The sequence below is a fragment of the Salmo salar genome, unplaced genomic scaffold (assembly GCF_905237065.1).
Source record: "Salmo salar unplaced genomic scaffold, Ssal_v3.1, whole genome shotgun sequence".
NCBI classification, from domain to species: Eukaryota; Metazoa; Chordata; class Actinopteri; order Salmoniformes; family Salmonidae; genus Salmo; species Salmo salar.
The window spans coordinates 1-15,000 of record NW_025547176.1 but is presented as its reverse complement, the minus strand read 5'-3'; the positions used below and the strand labels follow the sequence as shown (position 1 = coordinate 15,000).

General features: G+C 40.8%; 1 long non-coding RNA gene across 1 annotated transcript; it reads right to left on the bottom strand.

Moving 5' to 3' along the window:
* Positions 1–8,441: 8,441 nt before the first annotated feature.
* LOC123731738 (uncharacterized) lies at positions 8,442–10,323 on the bottom strand. Its single transcript, XR_006762818.1, has 2 exons — positions 9,355–10,323; positions 8,442–9,120 (listed from the first exon to the last, which is right to left on the bottom strand). It is a non-coding gene; the product is annotated as an uncharacterized lncRNA (long non-coding RNA).
* Between the last annotated feature and the right edge of the window lie 4,677 nt (positions 10,324–15,000).

The window sequence follows — 15,000 nt, the reverse complement described above, 5'->3', positions numbered from 1 at the left end:
TTCTCCAAAGCTACCAGATCTGTTAGTTGGTATGTATTCTCCAAAGCTACCAGATCTGTTAGTTGGTATGTATTTTCCAAAGCTACCAGATCTGTTAGTTGGTATGTATTCTCCAAAGCTACCAGATCTGTTAGTTGGTATGTATTCTCCAAAGCTACCAGATCTGTTAGTTGGTATGTATTCTCCAAAGCTACCAGATCTGTTAGTTGGTATGTCTTCTCCAAAGCTACCAGATCTGTTAGTTGGTATGTATTCGCCAAAGCTACCAGATCTGTTAGTTGGTATGTCTTCTCCAAAGCTACCAGATCTGTTAGTTGGTATGTATTCTCCAAAGCTACCAGATCTGTTAGTTGGTATGTCTTCTCCAAAGCTACCAGATCTGTTAGTTGGTATGTATTCTCCAAAGCTACCAGATCTGTTAGTTGGTATGTATTCTCCAAAGCTACCAGATCTGTTAGTTGGTATGTATTCTCCAAAGCTACCAGATCTGTTAGTTGGTATGTATTCTCCAAAGCTACCAGATCTGTTAGTTGGTATGTATTCTCCAAAGCTACCAGATCTGTTAGTTGGTATGTATTCTCCAAAGCTACCAGATCTGTTAGTTGGTATGTATTCTCCAAAGCTACCAGATCTGTTAGTTGTATTTTCTGCAAAGAGGTCAACCATTTTGTGCCTGTCTTTAGCTTCAGGTGGGGAGAATATTTTAAAGTCCTTGAAATTATGAAACATGTGGAAATTATTTTCCAAAATTGTGAACATTTGCGTCAATGGGCCTTTCTGTGTTCAAGACAGAACATGGGCCTAAAGGCAAGAAGGTTGATATATCATGGAAGAGAAAACATACAAAACCTGGAAGGCGCTGGAGATCAAAGGGGGAAGAGACAGTGTCTGAACCGGCCACATCTTGATGATGGGGATTTAGAGATGGATGGAGGTGTTGGTTTACAATAGATAATTCCCAAGGGCTTTTTCTCTAAGAAAAGGAATTACTTATAAAACATGTATATGTAGGATTGTTCAATAATAACGTGTAATATGTATGCATTTAGGTACTAAAGATTAACCTCTATGGGCTAGGTGGGACGCTTGCGTCCCACCTACGTAACAGCCACTGCCAGCCTGTGGCGCGATTTTCAAAACCTTAAAAATCCTATTACTTCAATTTCTCAAACATATGACTATTTTACAGCTATTTAAAGACAAGACTCTCGTTAATCTAACCACACTGTCCGATTTCAAAAAGGCTTTACAACGAAAGCAAAACATTAGATTATGTCAGCAGAGTACCAAGCCAGAAATAATCAGACACCCATTTTTCAAGCCAGCATATAATGTCACCAAAACCCAGAAGACAGCTAAATGCAGCACTCACCTTTGATGATCTTCATCAGATGACAACCCTAGGACATTATGTTATACAATACATGCATGTTTTGTTCAATCAAGTTCATATTTATATCAAAAACCAGCTTTTTACATTAGCATGTGACGTTCAGAACTAGCATACCCCCGCAAACTTCCGGGAATTCGCTAACATTTTACTAAATTACTCACGATAAACGTTCACAAAAAGCATAACAATTATTTTAAGAATTATAGATACAGACCTCCTCTATGCACTCGATATGTCCGATTTTAAAATAGCTTTTGGTGAAAGCACATTTTGCAATATTCTAAGTACATAGCCCAGGCATCACGGGCTCGCTATTTAGACACCCGGCAAGTTTAGCACTCACCATAATCATATTTACTATTATAAAAGTTTGATTACCTTTTGTTGTCTTCGTCAGAATGCACACCCAGGACTGCTACTTCAATAACAAATGTTGGTTTGGTCCAAAATAATCCATCGTTATATCTGAATAGCAGCGTTTTGTTCGTGTGTTCCAGACACTATCCGAAATAGTAAAGAAGTGTCGCGCGCATGGCGCAATTCGTGACAATAAAATTCTAAATATTCCATTACCGTACTTCGAAGCATGTCAACCGCTGTTTAAAATCAATTTTTACGACATTTTTCTCGTAGAAAAGCGATAATATTCCGACAGGGAATCTCCTTTTTGGCAAACAGAGGAAAAAATCCCAAAGGCGGGGGCGGTCGGGGTCACGCGCATAAGCCCAGTGTCCCTTGATCGGCCACTTGAGAAAGGCGATAATGTGTTTCAGCCTGGGGCTGGAATGACGACATTCTGTTTTTTCCCGGGCTCTGAGCGCCTATGGACGACGTGGGAAGTGTCACGTTAGAGCAGAGATCCTTAGTAAATGATAGAGATGGAAAAGAAGTTCAAGAAATGGTCAGACAGGCCACTTCCTGTAAAGGAATCTCTCAAGTTTTGACCTGCCATTTGAGTTCTGTTATACTCACAGACACCATTCAAACAGTTTTAGAAAATTTAGGGTGTTTTCTATCCATATGTAATAAGTATATGCATATTCTAGTTACTGGGTAGGAGTGGTAACCAGATTAAATCGGGTATGTTTTTTATCCAGCCGTGTCAATACTGCCCCCTAGCCCTAACAGGTTAAAAAAAAGTAATTTACATAGCCTGATATTTCATGTCTCTCTCTCCGTGTGAGTGTGTGTATGTTTGTGTATATGTGGCTGTTGTTGCGGCCAAGGACCTCATGACCTCTGAACCTCCAAAAGACTTCCCAGCATAAACAAATGGGGGGTCAGAAAAAAATTTAAACCAAAAAAATGTCAGAATTGTTTCTCAGGAAGTGTCATGATGTGGTTGTTGCAATCAATCAGACCATCCTCTTAAACAAAGAGGATACCTGTCCCCTACTCCCCTATAACCAGAGAGTCCTTACATTTTCTCATTTAGGACACAGTAGCTTTGCAGCTCTGAAGACAGAACAGCTAAAAGATGATCACGGAATCCTTTATCCCCCCATGGAGAGTTCTGAAGGTGAGTTGAAATTACAATATAATGAATGCTTTTTATATCTAAATATGTCTGTTTATAAATACGTATATATTGTATATTATAAAGGAATGTTTTTTAATAAGGTGTTAAATATATTTATATATATTAAATGAGAGGAGGGGTTAATGATACATGTTTAATTTATGTGTTAAACCAGAATGGACTAGGACCTACATAGGTATTTATGTGTTAAACCAGATTGGACTAGGGTCACATAGGTATTTATGTGTTAAACCAGAATGGACTAGGGTCACATAGGTATTTATGTGTTAAACCAGAATGGACTAGGGTCTACATAGGTATTTATGTGTTAAACCAGAATGGACTAGGGCCTACATAGGTATTTATGTGTTAAACCAGAATGGACTAGGGTCTACATAGGTATTTATGTGTTAAACCAGAATGGACTAGGGTCACATAGGTATTTATGTGTTAAACCAGAATGGACTAGGGTCTACATAGGTATTTATGTGTTAAACCAGAATGGACTAGGGTCTACATAGGTATTTATGTGTTAAACCAGAATGGACTAGGGTCTACATAGGTATTTATGTGTTAAACCAGAATGGACTAGGGTCTACATAGGTATTTATGTGTTAAACCAGAATGGACTAGGGTCTACATAGGTATTTATGTGTTAAACCAGAATGGACTAGGGTCTACATAGGTATTTATGTGTTAAACCAGAATGGACTAGGGTCTACATAGGTATTTATGTGTTAAACCAGAATGGACTAGGGTCTACATAGGTATTTATGTGTTAAACCAGAATGGACTAGGGTCTACATAGGTATTTATGTGTTAAACCAGAATGGACTAGGACCTACATAGGTATTTATGTGTTAAACCAGAATGGACTAGGGTCTACATAGGTATTTATGTGTTAAACCAGAATGGACTAGGACCTACATAGGTATTTATGTGTTAAACCAGAATGGACTAGGGTCTACATAGGTATTTATGTGTTAAACCAGAATGGACTAGGACCTACATAGGTATTTATGTGTTAAACCAGATTGGACTAGGGTCTACATAGGGGTTTATCCCAACATGTTTTGGATAAAGCATATTTATCAGGCGGTTAAATAGCCCTCACTAACTCAGAGAGGCTGGAGCCACCTAGTGGATCAATGGCACCACCTAGTGGATCAATGGCACCACCTAATGGATCAATGGCACCACCTAGTGGATCAATGGCACCACCTAGTGGATCAATGGCACCACCTAATGGATCAATGGCACCACCTAGTGGAACAATGGCACCACCTAGTGGAACAATGGCACCCCCTAGTGGATCAATGGCACCACCTAGTGGATCAATGGCACCACCTAGTGGATCAATGGCACCACCTAGTGGATCAATGGCACCACCTAGTGGATCAATGGCACCACCTAGTGGATCAATGGCACCACCTAGTGGATCAATGGCACCACCTAGTGGATGTTCAGTTACATAACCAAACATTACGTGACTTTTTCATTTTAGATGTGTCTGTGTTGAATGTAGCTAAAATGTTAGCATAATAATAACATAGATAAATATATATTTGATCATATTTACCACCTGCACACCCACTCTCTCTCTCATAAGGTTTCTTCAAATATTTAACAGTTGTTATACATATGGTTTTGGTAATTCATATTATTACTATATGTTGTTTTTATGTCAATTGTATGTATTTTTAAGTAAAAATGTATATATTTTGTATAAATATATTTTAATATTTATAACATGGATGACATCCAATTTTCAGGTAATTAATATTGTTACTATATGGTGTTTTATGTTTTTTAATAAAAAAAGTATATATATTTTATATTATTTAAAACATCTATAGGATACCCTACATTTACCCAGGTGTTACCAGCAATAATTGATTTGGATCTTCAACCATCAGAAGTGATCATTATAGAAGACGATGATTTTGAGGACCAACAGACTACAGGTGTATCTTTACTCAGTCCCACACCATCAAGATACTTTAGACGTGAGTCAATAATATAATGACTAATAACAGACTACAGGTGTATCTTTACTCAGTCCCACGCCATCAAGATACTATAGACGTGAGTCAATAATAAAATGTGTAATAATCTTTATATATTAAGCATTAAACAATTCGTGTCCACTATTTTAAAAACCTAATCTTGTGTTTACAGCTGACAGCCCCCAGACAAGAGCAACAGAGGCATTATGGGCTCTACCCTTGAATGACTTCGAGGGTATTGAAAATGACGATATTCTACAGTTCTGTGCGGCCGGCTTTGACAAAACTTAAAACAGACCAAGAATCAAAGATGTGTTACACATATACTGTACAGGCCTGCAAGCAGCCATAGACATTCAGTATTTAATCAGGTACCTACACCATATCATAGTCCTGCAAGGCTCCCCAGAACCCTAGACATTCAGTATTTAATCAGGTACCTACACCATATCATAGTCCTGCAAGGCTCCCCAGAACCCTAGACATTCAGTATTTAATCAGGTACCTGCACCATATCATAGTCCTGCAAGGCTCCCCAGAACCCTAGACATTCAGTATTTAATCAGGTACCTACACCATATCATAGTCCTGCAAGGCTCCCCAGAACCCTAGACATTCAGTATTTAATCAGGTACCTACACCATATCATAGTCCTGCAAGGCTCCCCAGAACCCTAGACATTCAGTATTTAATCAGGTACCTACACCATATCATAGTCCTGCAAGGCTCCCCAGAACCCTAGACATTCAGTATTTAATCAGGTACCTACACCATATCATAGTCCTGCAAGGCTCCCCAGAACCCTAGACATTCAGTATTTAATCAGGTATTTAGTTCAAGTACACCGAGCGGCCTCACCTCTGACCGAGAAGGACGACTTCGTCTGAAAACGATTGGATTGACGAGCATGCTCTTTATGGATACGGTATGCCCGGTTTTTATTAGAGTTATACTTTTTTGAAAGAATATCTTAAAACAATTTCAAATATTGTTATTTTTTTCAGACTCCAATCTTGCCGAGTCTACACATCAAGAGGACAACAGGGTAGGAAACACAACATCGACTCCTCTGAAAAACAGGCATCAAACAACCAAAGGTCATTTAACTAACAAGAAAACAAGGCCTAACAGTGACAAACAGAAACAGGGAGTTAGGACATATTGATGTGTTATTTTTTAAAATATTTTCTCGTTTATCACTATTATTGGTTATTTAATATTATTATTATATATATTTTAATTTTAAAACACTACTTTACATATATTTTTCTTTCAGACTCCTCCAAGGCCAATACAAACACAGAAGACCCAATACAACAAGAGGAAGAGGAGGAAGATGATGACTGATGACATACTGAGTAAAACACCTAAACCAGTTGATACATTCAATGGTGTTAATGTCAAGGATGATGAGGTCAATGAAGGTGCTGATGAAGGGTTGAGCTATGATGAGGATGATGAGTTGATGAGGACGATGAGTTGATGAGGATGATGTGTTAATGTCAAGGATGATGAGGTCAATGAAGGTGCTGATGAAGGGTTGAGCTATGATGAGGATGATGTGTTGATGAGGATGATGAGTTGATGAGGACGATGTGTTGATGAGGATGATGAGGACGATGTGTTGATGAGTTGATGAGGATGATGTGTTGATGAGGATGATGTGTTGATGAGAATGATGAGGATGATGTGTTGATGAGGATGATGTGTTGATGAGGATGATGAGGATGATGTGTTGATGAGGTTGATGTGTTGATGTGGATGATGTGTTGATGAGGGTGATGTGTTGATGAGGATGATGTGTTGATGAGGACGATGTGTTGATGAGGACGACGTGTTGATGAGGACGATGTGTTGATGGGGATGATGTGTTGATGAGGTTGATGTGTTGATGAGGACGATGTGTTGATGAGGATGATGTGTTGATGAGGATGATGTGTTGATGGATGATGCGGCTAAACAGTTTGACACAATCAGTTCTGAGGTAGAGCCTCTACTGATTGAAGATAGGTTTCTCACAGCCTTTTACAGGACTCTAAAAGTCAGAGAGGTCCAATTACTAGATAGGTTTCTCACAGCCTTTTACAGGACTCTAAAAGTCAGAGAGGTCCAGTTACTAGATAGGTTTCTCACAGCCTTTTACAGGACTCTAAAAGACAGAGAGGTCCAGTTACTAGATAGGTTTCTCACAGCCTTTTACAGGACTCTAAAAGACAGAGAGGTCCAGTTACTAGATAGGTTTCTCACAGCCTTTTACAGAGCTCTAAAAGACAGAGAGGTCCAGTTACTAGATAGGTTTCTCACAGCCTTTTACAGGACTCTAAAAGACAGAGAGGTCCAGCTACACAAACATATGGTTGCTTAACTAAGACGGCAGTACAGCCAAGACCTATCCTTCTGGCATAAAACCATGCCACGATTGATAAGCATCAATTTGATTAAAAAACCCAAACAAACGATAAAAGCCTTATGTAACATGGAAACTTCTTAAATAACGCCAGAACTGATCTCCTTAATTAACCAAATTAATGAGCTCAATCTTCCTTCAACACCACCCCCCCACACACATCCACATGGCCCCTTCAACCCCGGCAGGCTATGAAGACAATGAACAACCACACGTTGAATTTGATGAATTGTAAAATTGTGTAATAAATCAGATGGGGGACGGTCTTGATAGAAGTGTCCATGTTTTGTACCGCAATAAATTTAACAATACAGAGATTCGTCAGTTTTTTAATTTCACATGTATGAATCAGAGCCATGATCATGCAGTTTTTTATGTGATGATTTTGGATATTCTAGGAGAACTTTTAGAACGGGCTACAGATTTAGCTGAACCTCGTCATGTCTTACAGCTGGAAATATGTGGTGATAGTCTGCAAAACACAGCATCTCTTGTTTTACCCAATGGCAAAGCGGACATTCAAGAATTTATAGCCCTGCTGGAACGTCTTGTTCAATCTAATTTATCCATCATAGCTGATAGGACCTTAGAACTTGTTGTGCAATTAGTCCGACAACCCCTAGGAGGAGGGGGTCAGAGAAGGAAACTAGATAGTCTCCAACCCCTAGGAGGAGGGGGTCAGAGAAGGAAACTAGATAGTCTCCAACCCCTAGGAGGAGGGGGTCAGAGAAGGACACTAGATAGTCTCCAACCCCTAGGAGGAGGGGGTCAGAGAAGGACACTAGATAGTCTCATGCAATCAGAAATCATTACAAATAAGAAGGCATATCTCAATCCCGGTAATCAGTTAAGCTTTGCAATAGGTCTATCACATTTACTCCTTCCTGGATGTACTGATCTAGAAGCTATACAAAAGGCTAGTGACCTCCAAAAGGCTGTAGGTCTATGTATACAGGAGCCTGTAACTTTCTCTGTCATAGTCACATTAGAACATTTGCTGAACATCCAGATTGTGGTTGTAAACTTCAGTATTGCATCAAGATAACTATCAGCATTTAAACTTAGCTAGACTTCAAGTTGACTTCAATTTCAAAATAAGATTGAAAATTACTTTGGTACAAATAAACTTAGTATAAACCTTAATCACAGAATGAATATGCATATAATGCATTAAATCACATATCACTTCACATAATAAAATAATTTCACATCAGTGGAGGTACCTTTGAAACTTTGCTTAAATTGCTCTTTAAGCTTGGCTAACACCACTTTTCATAAAACACTAATCTTAATTTCAATGTATGATTATCTTTTATCTTTACTCAAAACGTGTTCACTTGCTTATGGAGTTAAGTTTCCCTTTAAATCTCTTAACAACCACAAACACCAGCACATTCGATTTATCCCCAAAACATGTAGGCTAAGCACAGTATGTACGATTTATAGAGCTGAGTCCTTAGTTGCAATTTCCAAGTAGAACCACTTCTCATCCCACCTTAACTTGAATGTTGTGGTAGATTGCTTTTGGCCTGAAAAGTTGCGCTTTCAACACAGTCCAATCACCGTTGCTTGCTGTCGCTAAGCCGACAATGTCATGGGCTTTGCTTATCTGATCTGCTGGATCTTGGTTGCGTCGTTACCCGCGGCGGTCTTGTTGTCTCTCCTACCCGTGTTGAGCAGGCGAGTTCTCACTGTATCTCTCTTCACGACAACAGACACAGGTTGGTTCTTTGAAACGGGCGTTTATTGCATTGCACGTCTTTTTCTCCGATGCATCCACGTCACGCCGTGAGAACTATATGTTTGAATGAACACAGTAACGTTGATAAAGTATACAGTACTGAAACAAAGAAATACAAATGGCGCTCGGCGCAACAATACAAATGGCGCTCAGCGCAACAATACAAATGGCGCTCGGCGCAACAATACAAATGGTGCTCAGCGCAACAATACAAATGGCGCTTGGCGCAACAATACAAATGGAACTTGGCGCGACTATGAACAAAGTTCTATAGGTAGAACAAAATACCTCGTTGGCTGCTTGTCCTGAAAAGAGGTTCTTGAATCCTTAAAGTCCCTTGAAAGTCCCTTTACTGTCTTTCTTAGCCTCTGCCATCAACAATTATGATTCAGACTTAGATCTGCTTAAGTTAGATTGCACACAGTCAATTAACAAATTCCGTAGCAGTAACACAACAGAGAACGTTAGTTCCGGGATGGAACATAAAAACACAAACAATGGCCTAACGTTAATTTACCTGTTACATCACATTTAAATTCTTATCTATACATCAATAAATCATTTATTTATTTACTACATCAAATAAACCTTGAATTATGTATTAATCATGCATAGTGAACACAGCATCTATGTAACAACACTTACAGTGGTTTTATACCATAGTAGTAGGAATAATTCAGCTCTCTTGAAATTCCAGAACAACCCTCAACCTCATCCTCATATTCTGTACTTTTATGTGCAAAACAACCATTTGTATGGTATTACCAACATCAGAGCTTTCTAAGGAGCTCCCTATGTTTGTCCATCATGTCATTCAGGCTACACCAGCGTCACGTCCTGACCAGTAAAGGGGTTATTTGCTATTATAGTTTGGTCAGGACGTGGCAGGGGGTATTTGTTTTATATGGTTCGGGGTATGTGTGTATGTAGAGGGGTGTTTGGTTAATGTATTCCGGGGTTTTTGTCATTTTTCTATGTTAGTGTATTTCTATGTTCTCTCTAGTCATTTCTATTTCTATGTTTAGTTAATTGGGGTTGGGGCCTTCAATTGGAGGCAGCTCTCTATCGTTCGCTCTGATTGAATATATAAATAGGAATGTGTTTGTCATGGGATTGGTGGGAGGTTGTTGTGTGAGCCTACAAGACTGTTTGTTTATTGTTTTGTTTATTAGTGGTGTTCACAATAAAAGTTAACATGAGCTCTCAACCCGCTGCGCCTTGGTCCATTCACTACGACGTCGACCGTTACAACGAGACGGGGGGGGTATATAACTGTTCAGTGTATCAGGCTACACCAGACGGGGGGGGCATTCTAGTCAGTATAACTGTTCAGTGTATCAGGCTACACCAGACGGGGGGGGCACTCTAGTCAGTATAACTGTTCAGTGTATCAGGCTACACCAGACGGGGGGGCATTCTAGTCAGTATAACTGTTCAGTGTATCAAATCAAATCAAATGTATTTATATAGCCCTTCGTACATCAGCTGAAATCTCAAAGTGCTGTACAGAAACCCAGCCTAAAACCCCAAACAGAAAGCAATGCATGTGAAAGAAGCACGGTGGCTAGGAAAAACTCCCTAGGAAAAACTAGAAAGGCCAAAAACCTAGGAAGAAACCTAGAGAGGAACCAGGCTATGAGGGGTGGCCAGTCCTCTTCTGGCTGTGCCGGGTGGAGATTAGAAACCTAGAGAGGAACCAGGCTATGAGGGGTGGCCAGTCCTCTTCTGGCTGTGCCGGGTGGAGATTAGAAACCTAGAGAGGAACCAGGCTATGAGGGGTGGCCAGTCCTCTTCTGGCTGTGCCGGGTGGAGATTAGAAACCTAGAGAGGAACCAGGCTATGAGGGGTGGCCAGTCCTCTTCTGGCTGTGCCGGGTGGATATTATAACAGAACATGGTCAAGATGTTAAAATGTTCATAAATGACCAGCATGTTCAAATAATAATAATCATAGTAGTTGTCGAGGGTGCAACAAGCATGTCCGGTGAACAGGTCAGGGTTCCATAGCCGCAGGCAGAACAGTTGAAACTGGAGCAGCAGCATAACCAGGTGGACTGGGGACAGCAAGGAGTCATCATGCCAGGTAGTCATGAGGCATAGTCCTAGGGCTCAGGTCCTCCGAGAGAAAGAAAGAAAGAGAGATAGAGAGAATTAGAGAGAGCATATATAAATTCACACAGGACACCGGATAAGACAAGAGAAATACTCCAGATGTAACAGACTGACCCTAGCCCCCCGACACATAAACTACTGCAGCATAAATACTGGAGGCTGAGACAGGAGGGATGAGAAGACACTGTGGCCCCATCCGATGATACCCCCGGACAGGGCCAAACAGGCAGGATATAACCCCACCCACTTTGCCAAAGCACAGCCCCCACACCACTAGAGGGATGTCTACAACCACCAACTTACGGTAAGTTGGTGGTTGTAGACATCCCACTAGTGGTGTGGGGCTGTGCTTGGGCAAAGTGGGTCCTAAGACAAGGCCGAGTATAGCCCACAAAGATCTCCGCCATGGCACAACCCAAGGGGGGGCGCCAACCCAGACAGGAAGACCACGTCAGTGACTCAACCCACTCAAGTGACGCACCCCTCCCATGGACGGCATGGAAGAACACCAGTAAGCCAGTGACTCAGCCCATGTAATAGGGTTAGAGGCAGAGAATCCCAGTGGAAAGAGGGGAACCGGCAAGGCAGAGACAGCAAGGGCGGTTCGTTGCTCCAGCCTTTCCGTTCACCTTCACACTCCTGGGCCAGACTATACTTAATCATAGGACCTACTGAAGAGATAAGTCTTCAGTAAAGACTTAAAGGTTGAGACTGAGTCTGCGTCTCTCACATGGGTAGGCAGACCATTCCATAAAAATGGAGCTCTATAGGAGAAAGCCCTACCTCCAGCCGTTTGCTTAGAAATTCTAAGGACAATTAGGAGGCCTGCATCTTGTGACCGTAGCGTACGTGTAGGTATGTACGGCAGGACCAAATCGGAAAGATAGGTAGGAGCAAGCCCATGTAATGCTTCGTAGGTTAGCCTGTTATGGCTAGGGGGCAGTATTTTCACGGCTGGATAAAAAACGTGCCCGATTTAATCTGGTTACCACTCCTACCCAGTAACTAGAATATGCATATACTTATTACATATGGATAGAAAACACCCTAAAGTTTCTAAAACTGTTTGAATGGTGTCTGTGAGTATAACAGAACTCATTTGGCAGGCAAAAACCTGACAAGGTTTCAGGCAGGAAGTGGCCTGTCTGACAAGGTGTCGTTCTTCTTGTCTCTGTTTATTGAAGAGTGAGGATCTTAGCTGTCCCGTGACACTTCCTACGGCTGCCATAGGGTCTCAGAAGGCGGTAAAAAGCTGAATCGTGGCTTTGCAGGCTCTGGCTGAAAAAAAGTAGCGCGTTTGGGTAGTGGCTGGTTACAGTACTGTGAGACTCAGGCTCGTGCCCGTGTCGACCGAAAGCTTTGTTTACTTTCCTCTGTTTAGCTAAAAGGAGATTCCCGGTCGGAATATTATCGCTTTTTTACGAGAAAAATGGCATAAAAATGGATTTTAAACAGCGGTTGACATGCTTCGAAGTACGGTAATGGAATATTTCGATTTTTTTTGTCACGAATTGCGCCATGCGCGCGACCCTGATTTACCATTTCAGATAGTGTCTGGGACGCACAAACAAAATGCCGCTATTCGGATATAACGATGGATTATTTTGGACCAAACCAACATTTGTTATTGAAGTAGCAGTCCTGGGAGTGCATTCTGACGAAGACAACAAAAGGTAATCAAACTTTTATAATAGTAAACCTGATATTGGTGAGTGCTAAACTTGCCGGGTGTCTAAATAGCTAGCCCGTGATGCCTGGGCTATGTACTTAGAATATTGCAAAATGTGCTTTCACCAAAAAGCTATTTTAAAATCGGACATATCGAGTGCATAGAGGAGTTCTGTATCTATAATTCTTAAAATAATTGTTATGCTTTTTGTGAACGTTTATCGTGAGTAATTTAGTAAATTCTTAGTGAATTCGCCGGAAGTTTGCGGGGGGTATGCTAGTTCTGAACAAAACATGCTAATGTAAAAAGCTGGTTTTTGATATAAATATGAACTTGATTGAACAAAACATGCATGTATTCTTTAACATAATGTCCTAGGGTTGTCATCTGATGAAGATCATCAAAGGTGAGTGCTGCATTTAGCTGTCTTCTGGGTTTTGGTGACATTATATGCTAGCTTGAAAAATGGGTGTCTGATTATTTCTGGCTTGGTACTCTGCTGACATAATCTAATGTGTTGCTTTCGTTGTAAAGCCTTTTTGAAATCGGACAGTGTGGTTAGATAAAGGAGAGTCTTGTCTTTAAAATGCTGTGAAATAGTCATATGTTTGAAAAATTTAAGTTTTTGTATTTTTGAGGAATTTGTAATTCGCGCCACGCCTATCATTGGATATTGGAGCAGGTGTTCCGCTAGCGGAACGTCTAGATGTAAGAGGTTAACAGTAAAACCTTGAAATCAGCCCTTGCCTTAACAGGAAGCCAGTGTAGGGAGGCTAGCACTGGAGTAATATGATCACATTTTTTGGGTTCTAGTCAGGATTCTAGCAGCCGTATTTAGCACTAACTGAAGTTTGTTTAGTGCTTTATCCGGGTAGCCGGAAAGTAGAGCATTGCAGTAGTCCAGCCTAGAAGTAACAAAAGCATGGATTAATTTTTCTGCGTCATTTTTGGACAGAAAGTTTCAGATTTTTGCAATGTTACGTAGATGGAAAAAAGCTGTCCTTGAAACAGTCTTGATATGTTCTTCAAAAGAGAGATCAGGGTCCAGAGTAACACCGAGGTCCTTCACAGTTTTATTTGAGACGACTGTACAACCATCCAGATTAATTGTCAGATTCAACAGAAGATCTCTTTGTTTCTTGGGACCTAGAACAAGCATCTCTGTTTTGTCCGAGTTTAAAAGTAGAAAGTTTGCAGCCATCCACTTCCTTATGTCTGAAACACAGGCTTCTAGCGAGGGCAATTTTGGGGCTTCACCATGTTTCATTGAAATGTACAGCTGTGTGTTGTCCGCATAGCAGTGAAATTTAACATTGTGTTTTCGAATGACTTCCCCAAGAGGTAAAATATATAGTGAAAACAATAGTGGTCCTAAAACGGAACCTTGAGGAACACCGAAATTTACAATTGATTTGTCAGAGGACAAACCATTCACAGAGACAAACTGATATCTTTCTGACAGATAAGATCTAAACCAGGCCAGAACTTGTCCATGTAGTCCAATTTGGGTTTCCAATCTCTCCAAAAGAATGTGGTGATCGATGGTATCAAAAGCGGCACTAAGATCTTGGAGCACGAGGACAGATGCAGAGCCTCGGTCTGATGTCATTAAAAGGTCATTTACCACCTTCACAAGTGCAGTCTCAGTGCTATGATGGGGTCTAAAACCAGACTGAAGCGTTTCGTATACATTGTTTGTCTTCAGGAAGGCAGTGAGTTGCTGTGCAACAGCTTTTTCTAAAATTTTTGAGAGGAATGGAAGATTCGATATAGGCCGATAGTTTTTTATAATTTCTGGGTCAAGATTCGGCTTTTTCAAGAGAGGCTTTATTACTGCCACATTTAGTGAGCTTGGTACACATCCGGTGGATAGAGAGCCGTTTATTATGTTCAACATAGGAGGGCCAAGCACAGGAAGCAGCTCTTTCAGTAGTTTAGTTGGAATAGGGTCCAGTATGCAGCTTGAGGGTTTGGAGGCCATGATTATTTTCATCATTGTGTCAAGAGATATAGTACTAAAACACTTTAGTATCTCCCTTGATCCTAGGTCCTGGCAGAGTTGTGCAGACTCAGGACAATGGAGCTTTGGAGGAATACCCAGATTTAAAGAGGAGTCCGTAATTTGCTTTATCAGGCTACACCAGACAGGGGGCG